The sequence below is a fragment of the Corvus kubaryi genome, unplaced genomic scaffold (assembly GCF_017639235.1).
Source record: "Corvus kubaryi isolate FWS band 111438036 unplaced genomic scaffold, C.kubaryi_AGA036_p1.0 74, whole genome shotgun sequence".
NCBI classification, from domain to species: domain Eukaryota; kingdom Metazoa; phylum Chordata; class Aves; order Passeriformes; family Corvidae; genus Corvus; species Corvus kubaryi.
The window spans coordinates 13,853,774-13,867,407 of NW_024582061.1; the positions used below are offsets into that span (position 1 = coordinate 13,853,774).

Below are 13,634 nucleotides of genomic sequence, written 5' to 3' on the forward strand. Positions count from 1 at the left end.
TCTAGATCAGGGACAGACACAAATCACCGTTCAGTTAGAGGTTACCATTCCCACAGCTTAAGCTGACCCAGAGGGTCACACAGTGCTTCTCATCTCCTGCAGTGCAACACATCCAACTCAGCTTAAGCTGGTCTGAGCCAGCCCAATTACCTCTGCCCTGAAGCACTCCCCTCCACCACCTCCACTATGGGGATAGAGACAAACCACTGCCTAGTGGGTGCCTGTGCCCTGAGGCTGAAACCTTCTCCAACTCAATTATAAATCTTTAGAGTTTCAATCTGGATGAATTTAAATAAATTGTGGCACCTCCTGGAAAATGAGAAATCCGATTCATAGTAGGACGGACTACTAAATGCTTTAAACGGCAAAATGTGGATGAATGCCACTGGTTATTCATAGGAATGGGCAAGCAGGGAATAATTAGAAGGGAAGCTGTGGAGGGCCTGTAGGAGTGTGATGTGAATAATAAAGCACACTTAGGAAAAGGCATATGAATGATATCTGCAGGGTAAGTATTTGTAGCCAGCTGAATTTCCCTGGTGTACAGTAGGAGTGGGAGGGAAAACAATGGGATTCGTTAATCTGAAATTTTTCCTATGGAGAAGCAGCATCTCCTTTTTTATTAACCATTTGGATATTTTACACCCAGGTATTCCTCTCTGTTCAGATGTGAGCTTTGTGTTAAGGTGACTACTGGCCCTGATATAACAGAATACATAATCAGCAGCAGGCAGCCATTACAGCTCTCTGAGGTAAAGCATGTGTCCAAATGTGTCACTGCAGCTGTACATGGTACTGTGACTATCATTCATGGCAGTGGGACGTAAAAGACTGGAGCTATTCTATATTGGCTCCTGCTCAGTAATAAACTGTGGAAGAGATAGGAAGGGGAAAAGCCTAAAATACAGCACTTTACAGTGTTTTTTACAAGGACAGAAAGTACAAGAAATAAGTTTATATAAGCTTAGAAAATATATATATCTATGTTTCTACAATTGCCACAGTAACCGCAAGCTAGAGACAAGCATGCTCAATGCAAGCCTAGTAGCAGTTAATTCCCATTCTGTTGCTGATGATTAGCCTCAGCTGCTCATCAATAGAGACTCCAGCTGATAATTATTAAGTTAAACTTTTGAGCAGTATTTGCATATGTAAAGCACGCTTTCCCTGCTGAAGCAACAATGGATGTTATAATGCATTTCCTGATTGTACAGCTCTTGGATTTGGGGAACCTGGGCAAGAGAGTCTGCTTTGCATACCCTTCCTTATCCTCATCCGGCCAACCATTCAGAAGAAATGCACTTGCACACACTGGCATCTACAAGCTACAGTGGAAAACATTCATAACCCTGCAGAAGAGGAAAAATGCAACAATTCATTTCAACCAGAATAATACAAAAGACAGCTTTGCATATTCCTCTAAACACTTACCTTAGCTTGCTTACAACGTAAAAAATGGGCAACAACAGGTCTGTGACAAGGTAGCCTGGTCACCTTAAAAGACACGTGGAAACTCCAGTGGACAGATTTGGTCCATTAGTTCCCAGTGACCTCCAGATGTGGAGGAAAATTCAGTCTCGTTATGTGATTCTCTGCTAAGCTTTTTCCCATCTTACTTCCTCCAGACAAGAATTTCATCTCCTGAATGTGATACTTTGTCATCAGTAACAGCCATGCCCCCTGATTAACTGTAGTGTCAAAAATACAGATAAACACACACAACGTGTAGATTACATTTATCTGTTCAGTCCCCGATGTTTTCATAATTCCATGACAGACAAGGCATGCCCAGATCTGGTTAATACCCAAGAAGTTCAGAGGCACAGTCCCTTAAGGGATAAGGAAACACGAAAAAGCATTGGGAAGATCTTTATGGAATCTGTAACAAAACTATCTGTGCCTCCATGTAGCCGCCATATCACTTTGGTTTCAGTCCATCGTAGGCTTAATATCAACAGACCTGAATGGTTTTTTAATCAAACAACAATAAACAGTAAAGCAAAAGATCTGCTTATTTGGTTATAAAAAATGTAAAGCAAAAAGTAAAGCAAAAGTTTGGCTTTATATAAACATAGGAGATGGGTTGAAAAAGGGAGGTCTAAGGGAATGCAGGTGGTCAGCCTCTAGGAAAGTCACTCTCTTTCAACTAACAGTTTAAAATTTAGTTAATAGCAAAATTTGTGTGCCTTGCTGGAAGTCACCTGTTAGCAGTGTTACACGCAATCTTAAAAGTGGACTTTCAGCACATATACAGAAAAGCTGCAGTATTAGTTCAGGCTGGTTGGTGATGCTGAAACCTGCTCAAAAGCTTGTTATATCCCTTAATCTCCCTTAGCACAGAGATGCCATCAGAGAACCATGTGCTGGTATTTTGATTGAGGCTGCTGAAAAATGAGACTGTCTGAATACTGACTGAACATCAAGGCTTGTTCAAGGATAAATAAGTAAGTAAAAAAAATCCAAATTCTGCACCACAGCATTTCTTCCTTAGCAGTACCAAGATCTGTAAAAACCTTCAAATCTCATAGAGCTCAAACCAACAACAGCCAGGAGCACACATATAAAGTCAAGCAGCAAAGAACAAATTTTCAAATCAGTGATTGTTCTTCTTTATAAATGTATCTGAAGATTAAACAGGCAGACATCAGTGTTATTCCTCTGATGACGTAACATCACAAAAGTTATTAATATCTTTCAGTATTGAGTCTTTTTTTCTCCACACACATTCTCAGCACTTCATTTGCTGCACCTGTCACTTCAGACACTTCAGTCCCAAAGAAAAGTGAAGGCAAAATGCAAATAACTGCATATTCAGGACACATGAAGGCTGATCAGTGTTATGACATTTATCTTCACTTATGACAAGAGATAAAATAACTCAGGAGTTAGTTTCCTGTCCTCCTCATGAAGAAAAATGTCATACCAGATCGTCATGTAGTATATACAGCAAAATTGCTAACACACTTTGCAGAGGAAAGAAAGAGCTCAGCAGTGATACAGATGGTAGGTTACATGTCATGGCTATGACATCAGAAATGAAACACACATCATTTTAAAATAGTAGATGTAAAAATAAGTCATGGCAGAAGAAATACCCCTACAACAACAGTACATAAGTTAGTTAAGGGCAACTAGTTAGACTATTTGCAAAAGTTAAAATTATATTAAATAGCAATGAGTTGTTCATGGAAGTCAACAGTGCTTTCAGAATTAGCTTCAGTGTGGCAAAATATCTACTCCAGGACTACAATCATATTTTTGGTGATCAGACTCCATTGACATGTAATATGGAACCTCTTTTTTCCATTAACTTACTCAACATTTACCTTTTAAAAAGTATTTAGCTTTAATATATTACAAATGCTCCTTCTACAAAGATAGAGTAAGTTTGTAAGAACTGATTTTTTATCAGATATATCTGATAGCTATATCAGGTAGACACAGATTTAATTTCTATCAGAGACCTAGGTTTCCTATAATACATGAAGAAATTACTCTTTTTTATTATAATCTTGTTTTGTTACAAAAGTGAAGACAGCATATCAGAAACATAATCCTGTTTCAAGTCAGCAAAAGACAACACTTGGTGACTGTGATGAAAACAAGCATAGGTCTAACACTGCATGGTATGTGCATGCATACAGCACGGAGCATGGTGGTGTCATTTTTATCTTGCACCACAAATATACCCAGTGCTGTACTGTTTTAGGTCAGAATGTGGGCCATGTCCCCTGTGCCCCATCACAAACCTGCTGAGCTTCCTGTGAAGCAAGCAAAGGAAATTTTTCATTTTCAAGCAGCCAAAAGTTTATTAAGGTTAAAAACAACAAACTGGGAACAAGACTTAGATGTTCTCCTTACTAAGGGTTTGTCTTGTAACAGAGGAGGGGTATCTTTGAGACTAATTCACATTTCTGCTGTGGTGCACAGAAACATCTCCATGTATGCTTAGGATCCTAAACTACATTTCTAAATAAGCCTACTCTTGTGTGTGGCAACACTGAGGTTAAGCCCCACTGACATCCTTATTTACTATTATAAAATAAGGTTGCTTTACTCAACTAGAGCAGCAGTGCTCAATATTGACAGGATCTGCATGTCTTTAAGTAAACATTTCCCCTTCTTTTATTCTCAGATAGATCTCTACATTCTTAAGTTTTCATTACCTCCAGGTGTTCTCCTCAAAATATGCTGCACGAGACCTCTTTAGTAAGTACAGACAATGTGGGATTTTTAAGGATGCTTTTGTTAGGTAGACTGGATGCAGGGCCAAAAGCCATTGGTTTTCTACACTGATGTATACTGTGAACAATTGATGTCTGTGGCAAGTTTTTGTGTTGGAGTAAAGGGAAGACGAAGGTGGAGGCATTTACAAAAATTACTGTATTGTGTTGTGTCTAGAGGTGAATTACAGTCTTACAACTGTCCTTTACAGATCTTCAATCTGTCCTGAACAGATCTTCACTAAAAATATCTATCCATCTTCCTTTGTTTGTTTAATTATAGGTTTATTCACTTCTACCATTTGAAATATCTTTTACCCTAACATCTCAGCAGAATAGACAGAGACTTGACCAAAATTGTTTCATATTGAAAAACCCCAAATTAACATAACTTATGCCTAAAGAACAATCAGACATGGAAAAAGCCATCAGCTACTTAACAAAAATGCTGCAACTGTAAAAGTCCTTTAAAGGTCAAGCAAAAGAAGAAACAACAACACGAGGGAGGAAAAAAAAAAGAGAGAGAGAGAGAGAAGAAGGTGGCTTCCTTTCTCATCTGCTTCCATCTTAGGAAAAGGGAAGGATCTCAGTCATTATTTTTAGTTATATATTCCATATATATTTGACCTAATCTAGACATAGGAATCAGCTGTTAAGAACCAACATAGCATAAAGTAGAAGAGTGAATGTTAAAGATCATTATATCCATCACCTTTCTTTTCCCTCTAAGAACAGGCTGCTGCAATACATGTACCCTTATGGAAAATAAGGAACCATGGACTTCTCCCTTCTAAAATATGACCATCTACCCAGGAAAAACTGAGGCGGGCAAGGGACTAGGAACACTTTATTGTCCTATTAGTATCAAGTCTGATTTCTAAATTATGCCTTGTTCTGGTCTTAACTATCATTAAAACAGTACAGATATTGAGTTATACCAGCCCTGACTTTATGCCTTCCCCTGAAGAAAATCCTGTATTTCTAACATTATATAATATGTATCTTGTCCCTTATGGTAAAATTCCAACAGACAGGATATTTGAATATGATTTCTTATGTTTGGAGAGACAGTCTCTCCTCTTCTGAGAAACTGTAACTTCAGCAGGTATATATTTAAAATTCATACTAGCACCTTATACTAGCAACTTCTATGGAAATGATTTGGTTTCTTATTTGATGAGCACAAATATTTATTGTGAATTCCATCAGACAATGCTATTCTTTCTTTTCCTGAATAATCTGACTGCATCCAATCATCAGGGAAAGTTGTATTAACACTGTATTTAAAGTCTTGCAATATTTTAGATGTATTGAAAAGTCAAATTTTGGAGCCACATGAGAAAATATCGGTGCTATTTGCTTGTTTCTTTTGCAGTAAGATCTTATTTTCATCCCTGCAGCAGAAGCTGAGGAAACATCACCTATCATGATGAAAAAACAGAAGACAAAGCTCTTAAAAACTTATCATTTTAGATATAGTAAATTATGCCTTTTGAACACTTTGAACTAGCAATGCAAAATTTTAATTAGGACTGTTCAAATGCCTTGTGCTTTACCATGACAGCAGGTATGTCAGGTAGGATGGGTAATGAAGGGCCACCACCTGTGACAAGTTTGTGACAGCTATGGTGCAGCCACCAATTCACCCTAAAGAGAATGAAGACAAACCTCAGAGTTGTCAGGCATTTAAAGGAGCCTAAAAACCCTGTAGTAATCTTCAGCAGAACTTTCAAGACCACAGAATTGTACCTGATAAATAAATACACAAAATTAACAAGTATTTATCATTAATTTGAATTATTGAGGGCTTGTTTATTTTTGTTGGAATTATCTTTGAGAGGGTTTTGCAGGCAAAGTTTTGCACTGAAAAACGTTATTTCCACTGATCTCTCCCCAGTACACATAATGGGGTTCTCTCCTTCTCCATACTGAGCACTCAAAAGGTGTCCAGATTGCAGGAAAAAATGCTCAAATAAAGGTAAAATGCTGTAATTTCTACTCTGTCACACTATGATGCTTACAAAGCTGAAGTTTAATTCTGCCAAGCATATAAACCTCCAAATCTGTTAGATATAAATTACCACGTATTTAATTTCACAGCTGTGCCTTTTCCCTTTTTGATTCACCACCACCACCTTTTTCTGCTTCTCTTGTTCAAGCATTTTGCATCTGGCTCATAATCAGGTCCTGATGATCCTTAATGCCTTGATTTCAGAGGCCAGCATTCCCCAGTTCCTTTCTCCATTTTGAAATTTCTACAAATTCTATCTCCATCCTCTGTGTGGCTGTGCAGACTGTAATCCCTCGTAATAGGCTGATGCTGATCCTGCTCTATGGATTAACCAGTGTAAAATGCCTATGTAATGAACTCATACCTTCCAAACTGAGCAGTCCAGGTATATCTAATCTAACCAACTGGCTTTTATCAGCTGCACACAAGAGATGTGAAAATAAGCTTAATTTCAAGCCTCAGTCACATAGCTACAACCATGTTATTATTTTTTGTATTTAACAGAATGAGCATCTGTGAGGAATTCTAAGGCACACATCACTGGATTTGGTATGGCTCAAGATTCTTTGAAAACTGTGAAATGACAATATTTTCATGCCTGGTTTTGATTATTTCTCTTAAAAAGAGAAAGGGAAGAAATATTGCTGAACTTCAAGTGCAATTTGCTGCTTTATTCTTGTGAAATCTGTATTCTCATGCCAGATGGTGTCTGAGTTATCAAAGTTATTACCCTAAACTCAATTAGGGAAGAATGAAAGTAATTAAGTAGGGGATGAAGTGACAGAAGTATTCAAGATATAAAGCATCTAATATAGGTGAGGACTCTCTAAATTAGATAGAAATTCATCTATAAATGCAGCCTAAAACAGAACAGCTTCAGCCTTCACTTTCAAATATTCTAAGACATTGTGCAAAATTCAGTACTTGTTCAAATGGGCACAATTCCCAGTGACACTATGGCTGTAGAAGGTGGGAGTAATTTTTTTTTTTCTGGAGAGTCTATTACTAGCAGTCACCAAACACATTTTGAAACAGTTATGGCTCAAAACGTTCCTGTATTTGTTGTGGAATGGCTTTTCAGGCTGTTCTGTCAACTCAGGAATGCTTGTTTCCTTTCTTAATCCTGGCTGGTTTGTACTCACCACAGCAAAAAAAAAAACCAATTACAGGAAATACATTTTACCATAAAACCTGTAAAGTAGACACCACAGAGGTACTGTTAACACTTATTTTACATTTCTTTTTTCTTTCCCTATTTGCTTTTAGTTCGATAACGTAACTCTAAAGTTGGCACTGAGCTACAGATATGACCAAGAACTGCAGCTACAGGTTTTAAGATGAAGCAGCCAAAATTATTTTCAACCTACTAATGACAGTCTACTTATAAGAGAAATTGGTAAGAAAACCCAATCAAAACAAATCTCTTTTACTTACCAACACTCACTTCTGCATAGCTTCAACTGACAAGAATCATGCTCACGGATAAAACTAGCCAGGATTATTTGCTAGTGCTCTGCAGGCTGTTCACTCATTTTCTCTTTAACAGAGATATATAACCAAATTCTCAAGATATGTGTAGATGAAGGATGGTAAGGAAAATGTTGTTGTGTTCCAGAATGCTCAGAATTGGAGCTGCATGGCTGAAAGAAAAGGAACATGTACTGCTTTAAAGAACAGGAATGTAGCTTATGCTACTGCCACAGGTAAAATCCCTGGCCAGAAAGGGAACAAATTAAATCCTAATAATGCATGTATCTCTTGCTCCTCCACATACCATAACACAGCGATACCATACTACGCCATGCCATACCTAAAAGTACGAAGTGGAAAGAATACACGAATTTCGAGTATAAGCAAGTATAAGTTAGGAAATACCAGAAGTACTTCTGCTTTCATTTGCCTCACGTGCGTACAGCACAAGTAAAAGCACAGAGCGCTCCTGCATGTACCAGCAGGAGAGATGCAGACCCTAACAACGGTTCCAGTTTGCAGGGCACTTGCCTGACAAACTGCAGTGCCATGATACACGTGCTTAAGAAATCTCTTTTCCCACCACCATAAAGAAAGGACTATTTTTAATGCAGACTACTTAAATATTGGTTTTAGCACAGCCTCACGAAGGTTACAAACATATGCAGGAAGGAAATGCAGTAGGCTGCTTAAGAGAAAGAGTAGAAGCACAAGCAGTGAGTATGAACTTCCTAAATAAACTGGGGCAGAGCCTCAGAGAATCTGCCTTCAGTTACATCCTTTCAATAACAGTGGGGCACATCTTTCCTCAGCAGGGCTGCTCTCCAAGGCTACGCTGGGACCAAAAGCAGAATTATTCTAATGACTCAAATTTCTGCAGCTCAAGAAAGAGAAGGAATGCTTGGAGTACAGTCACAGCAGAGCCGCCACTTGCAAGTCTTAGAAAATATGATGCATGACAAGTGAAGCTAGTTTATGCCACTGGGAACAATAAAAAATTGATCAGGAAGAAATGGAGAAAAATTCGTGATTGATGACTTCCATATCTCTGGGGAACTGATCCACTAGGGTCACACACAGGACATTATGGAGCCTATGGGACTGCTGCATGTATGGTATATGCATGTCTATTAAAGGCCTCTAGAGGGGAAAGAAAAAGTCCATCTGGAATTGCTATCAGTTCAGCTGCAACATCTCTGGAAAGGCAGTAACATGATGGCTCCATGAGCACTGCAGGTTAGGACGGGTGAGGCAATGGCATTTCAGAGTGGTGTATGAACACTCCCCTCCTGTGCCACAAGGGCAGCATAAAGGGCACTCTGCAAATTGTTCCCTTTTTGACCACCAATAAAGCTACCAATAAATCACAATGAGTGCATCCTGCTTGAATTTCAGTGCTTGGAGAATTTTGAACCCAGGGCACGGTACAGTGATGGGTTTATGTATGTCTTCTGGAAAAAGAGCTTAAACTGTTAGTGCAATGGAGTATGCAGAGAGCCGTGAAGCGCTGCTCCGAGAAACATGAAAATCAGTAACTTGAGGTCACATTTCGTATCTTGCTTTGTAAAATGGAAAGGGCAAGAAGGAGGCACAAATCCAATTTAGAAGAGAGAACATGAACCAGAAAAAAAAAGCATAACGAAAACCCAGAAGTGGAGTGGTTAAGACAAAGATGTCAAAAATACCTATTGAGTTTGAGACAAGCATAGCAGATGCTGACCTTAATTTCAATTTTACTAAGGAAAAACATCTGGTAGACTTCTGGTTAATTTGTTGGGGGGAAAAAAAGAGCACACAAACAGTTCAGACCACTCAATTTTAAGGAAAACTAAAGAGCACATATATTACTAAACTCATCTATCCTAGTTTCAGGGGACAATGAAATCCTAGAAAACTAGAAAACCTCAAGTTTCTGTAATGTTGACTTACTCAGAGGTATGAGAAATAAATCGAAACCAATGGATATATTTATAGAAAAGCAATTCTCCATTAGCAGTGACATACCCATCAGCACTTCCTTTGAGAGAAAATTACTAACTTCAGTAAAAGCAGTGGTGACTCCCTTTATAATTCAGATGAGGGAGAATCCTACCACACATCTAGTAGGCCAAAATTATTAAGACAGTGATTGAGAACTCTCTTTCAGAACAGCTTGTTCTGCCAAACCTATATTTTTATCTTAATTTGAAATTAATTTATTCCCCAGCTGTCAAGAAAAGTCTAGCAATCAGAAAAATTTTAATTTCCTTTTTTTTTTCTTGTTTCTCGTTCCTAATTCCAGTGTAGACTGGGAGATGGAAGAATAATGAGATAGAAAAGCACTCATAATTATTGTTTTCATTTAGGTAAGGGAGAAGACGATTATTATTGAATTTTAAAAATCCCCCATATTGGTACTTTACAATGAAATTCTATTATCTGGAATATTATTTTTTTATGTCTTTCTACCATTTTGTAAAAAAATAAGGTCTTGAAGATCTCCCAGATGATTTAGAAGCACATTCCATTAAAAGAAATAGTCACTGAGGAGCCTGAGAGGAGCAGATTTTCAAAGAAAATGCAGGTAGGTGCACTTTTAGGCATCTATCCTTATTCAAATTGCTTAAATGGCTTGAAAAAGAAAGTCCTAACAGACTTAGCTTTTCTCTTGAACATGAGATTTAATATTCTTTTAAACATGCAACCCCAAGACTTACTATAAATCCATTCTGATGGGCAGGCACCTGCCAATGCTCTGTAAGCACACAAGCCTCAAGAAATGCAAGGGCTGTTGGAGGTGGGAGAATTCCACACACCAGAAATATCCTCTTTATGCCCATGGTTGCTACTGAAGGGTTTTGACCATATGCAGCTTTTATTTCGATGTGTATTGCAACAATTTGACTTAGAAGATGTTAACTTCTGCTTTACATCTATTATATTGATAATGAAAATGCTGCCAAAATTGAAATTTGAACACTCATTCCTATTTTAGTAAATGAGAGAGGGTAGTGCCCTGTCCTACTAGTGATGAGTTGCTTTGTGCAGGTAACAGATCAAAGCATTTCAGTCAGCTCTTAAGTGTGAGTTTTGATAAATGTAGCCTAGTTTTAGGCTGCTCCATTCATCACAGTGACTCTGAGGCTGTCCATGCTCAGAAATTTAAGAATCAGGACAGAACTTCTTGTGCTACCAATTGAAAGCCACCATGCAGCAGTTAAGTTGTATTTGAGAGAAGAATAACAAGCAGCCTCACAAATGAAACAACTTTATGTGGTGGTGTACTGTGGATATGAAACACTAACACAAAGATTTTTTGGAAGAACAGTTCATTAACTTCTCCTTAAGTAAGAATATTAATTAAAATGAAAATATTCCCTGTTCACTTCACTAGCTCCAAATACAGTAGGAGGTCCTTAGAGTACCTTCTTTTTTCCCAGCAGAGATCAGGAAAATTAAAAACAAAACAAAGCAACAATCTGTAATCATTTTATATTTTTATATTAAAAGTCCTCTTACTTTGGTAACAAGCTAACAACCAAATCCTTGTTCAGGGGATTTTTCAGGCTTTCAGCAGTATACCTAAGCTTCCAGAAAGACTTCTGAGCCATGAAATAGGGTATGAAAATGTTTAATCCCTGACTGAACTGCTATCCTTGTGGAAGCACTGTGAGTACATAGAATTACACCCGAAAAAAATTCATGTTCACCAGCAGTACATTTCATTGTGGGGAAGCAGCTTATTGTATCAATACAGAGAGGGTTTTTTTACTGATGCAGTTGCCTCCACACTAGAAATGCTTCACCAGTACAACATACAAATGATTGTCAGCTGGTGAAGTGCTCTGAGGAAGCACACTCATTAGACCACTGCAGTACTTTGCACTTTCCTTCCTTCAGATTTCTGTAAGAAGTCTTTTTAATCACCAGCAACTTAACATATAAATTAAGCTTGGGAGACAGAGTGGGATTTTTAGAATGGCAGTCATTAGTTACAAGAACAAATAGGCTGTGCTCATCTTCCTAAATCTCTCAGATACTTTTGAACTTGTCATGTGAGCCTAATTCCCCAGCTCCTGAATCACGTGGGTACAACTGAAAAGCATATTCCTAGTCAAAATAAATAGTCTTCAAGACTTTAAAAATAGTATGGTCACAATTTTGCTTCTTTAGATAATACTTACATTTTAACACAAAGTAGAAAGTTATTCTAAACTGTTCAGCTGGTTTAGCTTTCTAAACATTTTTTTAAATAATAGATTTATGTTTGATACTAGCAGCATTTAGTCCAAGCACAAAAACTACTGGATACCCAAAATCACTGATTTGCTTTTTTCTTCACACTGTATCTTTTCCAAAATATTTTGTTGAGTTTTTAGATTTTTTTCCAAGCTTTTGAAAGCATAAGGACAAATTTTCTCCTAAGTTAAAAAGAAACTGGCCAACAATTATATTAATTTGTGAAGGTCTGGTTGTTTTTTTTTTTTAATAGAGCAATTATCAGAAAGAAATAGGCACAGACTGATTGCCTGGCTTTAGGCAGTGACATGAATGGTCAAGATAAAGATCACTCCTGTCAGAAAAAAACCATGGCTTTCTGGCATTTCTGGCATTATTACTTAAATGAACCTATTTATAAACAAAACTACTAATTATATAGAAATATAAGATTCTGTAAGGCTCGGGTTAGCATTAAAAGAGTATAATTGGACATCTTCTATGCTGTCCTTCTTTTACTGTTTTTTTTTCTCATTAAGTTCCATGAAGACCAGCAGTTCAAACTGGCATGAGTATGATACTGCTTATCAGTATAGAAGAAAAGCTGGGAGAAAGACTACATTAAGCACTTGCTATTTTGCAGCAAAAAATATATTTTAAAAAGTTATCACAGATGGCATATACTGCTGCCATGTGGTATTGTTTTGATGATGGGGTCAGCTGCCAAAGTAAAGACTTGGACACATAGTTGTACAAAAAAACAGATCAAGAACTGTGGGTCCAAAATTTCCTCAGCTGCAATCCACTTTAATAAGTTATACTAGGAGCTGTAGTAAATACAGAAAATCTGCCTTTTATATCACTGAAAAACACAACTGAACTTTTCTCACTCTTGCATGACCGTGGTGCTGGTCTGTGGAGAGGAGGTTACGAAATAATCTGGATTCTCACCAGTACCTGTGAAATTTACAACTTATAAAATCAGAGTACAAGGAATCTCATTTTCTTGCAATGAATTAGCTGCAAGTACAATACTCTATCTTCTTTAGTTTAAATGAATTTCATGGCAGAATTGGACAAAGCCATCTGCTGCCAATTGTCTTGGCAACTAATAGCACTGGTGCTGGCTGCTGCCAAAGTGCAGCACGTTGCCATACATCTGTTAGAGCTGCTATAAAGCAGCAAGCTTCAGCGCTCCTCTCCACTGCTTCCTCCTCCCAAATCCCTGAAGGTTAGAACATAGCCAAAGCACCACCGCCATGGCAAAGGTGGGAGACCTCATCCAGAATTCTGGCTGTTCTGGGGAGCTGGCAGCATCTCTCTCCTGGCTTTGTCCCTCCCTCTTGGCCACTGTGAAGGCAGAGAAAGTCTGCGTGAGTGTGTCCAGCAGACAGCCTCCGTTCTGCTACTTAACCACTTGTGATGTGCTAGAAAGGCTGCTGGTAGCCACGGGCTTTTTCAGATTGCCAGTGCAGTGCTGAATTTAGCTAGGCCAACCTCCTTCTCCTAGAAGTTACATAGGAACTGAGACAGAAGATGATCTAAACTGTTCATCTCCCTCTTTAACTTAGGGATGGCAATTTAGGCACCTAGGCAGCTTATGTGACCTTAGCTCATGTTTTTTACAAGGATTTTGATCATTGTATTTTGAAGCACGCTGAGAAGAGCCTTGAAAGCTTCTTTAAGAACAAATCCATGACATTTCAATTCGCAGTGGAGTTCAGAGTGCAGAC

General features: G+C 38.1%; 1 protein-coding gene across 4 annotated transcripts in view; it reads right to left on the bottom strand.

Annotated features, from left to right (window-relative positions):
• The window catches only part of LARGE1 (LARGE xylosyl- and glucuronyltransferase 1), a 265,931-nt gene that overhangs the window by 144,435 nt on the left and 107,862 nt on the right, over positions 1-13,634 (bottom strand). Inside the window, exon 1 of one of the 4 annotated variants that reach the window (XM_042051233.1) lies at positions 7,669-7,687. The exons of 2 other annotated variants lie outside the window; for them this stretch is intronic. The gene's annotated coding sequence lies outside the window, so the exon portion shown is untranslated. Of the gene's footprint in view, positions 1-2,513; positions 2,520-7,668; positions 7,688-13,634 lie in introns of those variants that run through there. One more of the 4 variants, XM_042051232.1, reaches the window with a different exon arrangement.